A 5,318-nucleotide genomic window follows, 5' to 3' on the forward strand; every position below is an offset into this window, starting at 1 on the left:
CAGAGGAGGCCACTGAGGACTGGCTGCCAGAACAGGCCTCAGTGTCGGCGGCAGGAGTTGCAGAGGGGGGAGGAGCAGTGCGTTTCCGCACTCCTGCTGGTGCTGCTGGAGGAGCAGGAGGGCGGGTGGCTGCTGTTGCTGCTGCTGCTGAAGGCTGTGCAGTGATGGGTGTGGTGCCACTGCCAGCACCAGAGGCCTTCAGCCTCTGGAACTCCTCATGCTGGTGGAAATGTTTCGCAGCAAGGTGGTTGATGAGCGAGCTGGTGCTGAACTTTAAGGGGTCTGCACCTCTGCTCAACTTCCGCTGACAGTGGTTGCAAGTGGCGTACTTGCTGTACACTGTGGGCATGGTGAAAAACTGCCAGATTGGTGACAAAAACAACCCCCTACGGCCTGGAGCTGCTGCTGCCTGTCTCCCTGTGGTGGTTGGGGCGGGGGCTTGGGTGCAGCTGGTGGTGGTACTGGCAGATGCTGCTGCTGCTGAGCCTGAGACACCAGCAGGCTGTGGGACCTGCCTACTGCTGCCAATGCTTGCAATGATGCGCCTCCTTGCAAGGCCCACAAGCGCATCCTCCTCCTCCTCAGAGCTGCTGATGACGACATCCCCTGGAGCTGGTGGCACCCAGTCTTTGTCTGTCACCGTGTCATCATCATCCTCCCCCTCCTGAAACATGTCCTGCTGGGATGATGACCCCCCAAACTCCTCTCCTGATGCATGGATGGGCTGCTTGACTGTCGCCACAGTCTTGCTGTCCAATCCCTCCTCCCCCAAAGTGCCCATCAGCATCTCCTCCTCAAGATCGCCAACAACAGCAGACAATTTACTCATGATGCCTGGGGTCAAAAGACTGCTGAATGACAGGTCACCAACTGACGGTGAACTTGCCTCCTCCCCAGGCCCTGCTGGGCGGCTGCTGCGAACAGGGGTGGTGGTGGTGGTGGTGAGGGTGGAGGCCTCGGATGCAGAGCTGATGGCGGGCTGCTCATCCTCCGTCATCAGTTGCACCACAGTGGCTGCATCCTTTTCCTTAATGGGACGTTTCCAACCCGGCTGGAGAAAAATAGGAGCAGGTGCTACACGCTGCTGCTGCTGTGTCTCTGCAGCGTGAGTTGCAGATGCTCCTGCTGAGCGGCGCCCAAGGCGTCCACGGCCAGTGGCTATAGGAGGAATGTTAGCCACTGACGCTGCTGCTGCTGCTGCGGAACTGTGCATGGTGGCGCGGCCGTGGCTTGCCACAATGCTGCTCCCTCTCCTCCTGATTCCCTTGCTGCCCTTCCCCTTGCCCAAACCGCGCTGGCTGTCACTTCCAGACATCTTAGATGTTTTGGGCGTAAACACAAAAGTTTTTTAAAAGGGCGGGTGAAAAGTGGGGTACTTTAATGGAGTGGGTTGGTGGGTGAGGTGACACTAATCACTAAGTGATTAGATCGCTAACTGATTAGTACAGTACAAATACAAAATACAATAATCGGTAATCAGTAAGTGTGAACAGTGAACAGTGAGTGTGTCCCCTAGTACACTAACTAGAAATTACAATAATCAGTAGTAATCACAAGGAAATAGAGTGTGTGTACACTACAGACAGTGAGTGCACGCACGCGCACACACGCGCAGGAGCTAGCCTATGAACAGTGACTGAGTGAGTGTCCCTAGTACAGTAAGTAAGTAGTAACAGTCAGGAAGTACAACTAGAAATTACAACTTAATCAGATTCAGTAATCAGTAGTAATCACAAGGAGATAGAGTGTGTGTACACTGTACACTACAGACAGTGCATGCGCACACACACGCAGGAGCTAGCCTATGAACAGTGACTGAGTGAGTGTCCCTAGTACAGTAAGTAAGTAGTAACAGTCAGGAAGTACAACTAGAAATTACAATAATCAATAGTAATCACAAGGAAATAGAGTGTGTGTACACTACAGACAGTGAGTGCACGCACGCGCACACACGTGCAGGAGCTAGCCTATGAACAGTGACTGAGTGAGTGTCCCTAGTACAGTAAGTAAGTAGTAACAGTCAGGAAGTACAACTAGAAATTACAATAATCAATAGTAATCACAAGGAAATAGAGTGTGTGTACACTACAGACAGTGAGTGCACGCACGCGCACACACGCGCAGGAGCTAGCCTATGAACAGTGACTGAGTGAGTGTCCCTAGTACAGTAAGTAAGTAGTAACAGTCAGGAAGTACAACTAGAAATTAAAACTTAATCAGATTCAGTAATCAGTAGTAATCACAAGGAAATAGAGTGTGTGTACACTACAGACAGTGCACGCGCACACACACGCAGGAGCTAGCCTATGAACAGTGACTGAGTGAGTGTCCCTAGTACAGTAAGTAAGTAGTAACAGTCAGGAAGTACAACTAGAAATTACAATAATCAGTAGTAATCACCAGGAAATAGAGTGTGTGTACACTACAGACAGTGAGTGCACGCACGCGCACACACGCGCAGGAGCTAGCCTATGAACAGTGACTGAGTGAGTGTCCCTAGTACAGTAAGTAAGTAGTAACAGTCAGGAAGTACAACTAGAAATTACAACTTAATCAGATTCAGTAATCAGTAGTAATCACAAGGAGATAGAGTGTGTGTACACTGTACACTACAGACAGTGCATGCGCACACACACGCAGGAGCTAGCCTATGAACAGTGACTGAGTGAGTGTCCTTAGTACAGTAAGTAAGTAGTAACAGTCAGGAAGTACAACTAGAAATTACAATAATCAATAGTAATCACAAGGAAATAGAGTGTGTGTACACTACAGACAGTGAGTGCACGCACGCGCACACACGTGCAGGAGCTAGCCTATGAACAGTGACTGAGTGAGTGTCCCTAGTACAGTAAGTAAGTAGTAACAGTCAGGAAGTACAACTAGAAATTACAATAATCAATAGTAATCACAAGGAAATAGAGTGTGTGTACACTACAGACAGTGAGTGCACGCACGCGCACACACGTGCAGGAGCTAGCCTATGAACAGTGACTGAGTGAGTGTCCCTAGTACAGTAAGTAAGTAGTAACAGTCAGGAAGTACAACTAGAAATTACAACTTAATCAGATTCAGTAATCAGTAGTAATCACAAGGAAATAGAGTGTGTGTACACTACAGACATTGCACGCGCACACACACACGCAGGAGCTAGCCTATGAACAGTGACTGAGTGAGTGTCCATAGTACAGTAAGTAAGTAGTAACAGTCAGGAAGTACAACTAGAAATTACAATAATCAATAGTAATCACAAGGAAATAGAGTGTGTGTACACTACAGACAGTGAGTGCACGCGCACACACGCGCAGGAGCTAGCCTATGAACAGTGACTGAGTGAGTGTCCATAGTACAGTAAGTAAGTAGTAACAGTCAGGAAGTACAACTAGAAATTACAATAATCAATAGTAATCACAAGGAAATAGAGTGTGTGTACACTACAGACAGTGAGTGCACGCACGCGCACACACGCGCAGGAGCTAGCCTATGAACAGTGACTGAGTGAGTGTCCCTAGTACAGTAAGTAAGTAGTAACAGTCAGGAAGTACAACTAGAAATTACAATAATTAATCAGTAATCAGAAGGAAATAGAGTGTGTGTACACTACAGACAGTGCACGCACACACACACGGTTACACGCAGGAGCTATGAACAAACAGTGACAGTGAGTGTCCTAGTTAGTCCTAGTACAGTTATATAACTACAATACAAAATACAATCACTCAGTAGTACTAGTAAAGGACAGCAGAAATACTGGTATAGATGAGAAGAAATAAACTAACAGAGGACAGGAGAGAACAGCTGAGCTGCCCACACAGGCAGGCCCTGAGGCCTAAAGTTGTGTAAGCTTGCCTGCAGCAGCTGGCTCTCTAGTAACACACAAGCTACTAACTAAAATACAATGTCTATCTAACTAACAACAATATAGGTGTGTATAGGAGGTGTATGTGAGCAAAAACGCTAGGTGAATGACCACAATAAAGCTCTTGCTAAGCCAAAGCACAAAGGAGCAGATCTCTCTCTGTACAAAGTCAGGCAAGGACGGAAAAACCGAACATGGCGGCCGCTATTTATAGGGTTGGGGCTGGCCAGGGTCCCCCTCAGTGATTGGCTGCCGTCAGAGGGCCTGGGAGCCCTCTGATTGGCTCTGAGGACATCAATCTGGGCTATGACGCTATTCGAGCTCGGTATTCGAGCTCGAATAGCGCTGTTAGCTCGAATAGCGCGAATAGTGAATGTGCTATTCGAGTTCACTCGAATAGCCCATTCGAATATCTCCAGCTATTCGGAGCTCGAATACCGAGCTCGAATAGCTGAAAAAGAGCTCGAATATTCGAGCTACTCGAATATTCGAGCTCTGTTGAGCACCACTGGGGATATGTGAGGGAGTAGGCTGGTGTTGTGCCTTCCTCTGGATCAGCAGGGATATATGAGGGAGCAGGCTGGTGTGGTACTTTGTTCTCTGGTTGAACTCGATGGACGTACTGTATGTCTTTTTTCAACCCAAATAACTATGTAACTATGTAACTATTCATTTGATAGCATGAGTAACGCAAAGTCATTAGGTAAGGAGATGAAGAGGCCCTCTATATGAAGCCGCGATTCGAATCGACATCAGCTGTAGATGTGGATATGTCTCTGCAGGGGAACATATGCAAAACTATAAGCTTGTCTTAAAGAGGAACTCCGGTGAAAATAATGTAATAAAAAAGTGCTTCATTTTTACAATAATTATGTATAAATGATTTAGTCAGTGTTTGCCCATTGTAAAATCTTTTAAATCCCTGGTTTACATTCTGACATTTATTACATGGTGACATTTTTACTGCTGGCAGGTGATGTCACTGGAAGTAGCTGCTGCATGGTTTTTTGGCAGTTGGAAACAGCTGTAAACAGCTATTTCCCACAATGCAGCAAGGTTCACAGACAGGGAACTGCTAGGAGTACATACTCAAGAGTTTCTTGTGGGAGGGGTTTCATCACAATATCAGTCATACAGCACCCCCTAAAGGTCTGTTTGTGAAAAGGAATTGATTTCTCATGTAAAAGGGGGTATCAGCTACTGATTGGGATTACGTTCAATTCTTGGTCAGAGTTTCTCTTTGAGTGGTGCATTGTAATGTTGCAAGTGACATTTTCCAGGCTCAGTGCATGACGGACAAGCCGTGGGAGAGAGTTCCAGAGCTGAGATGAAACTTGAGAGAAATCCTGGATGGAAGAGTGAGAGGAGGTGACCAGACTAGAGGACAGGAGAATTTCATGGGAGGAGTGAATACTGTGGGTGGGATGGTATTTAGAAAGCAGTAATGAAATGATGAATGGAT

The sequence above is a fragment of the Hyperolius riggenbachi genome, chromosome 2 (genome assembly GCF_040937935.1).
Source record: "Hyperolius riggenbachi isolate aHypRig1 chromosome 2, aHypRig1.pri, whole genome shotgun sequence".
In the NCBI taxonomy this organism is placed as follows: domain Eukaryota; kingdom Metazoa; phylum Chordata; class Amphibia; order Anura; family Hyperoliidae; genus Hyperolius; species Hyperolius riggenbachi.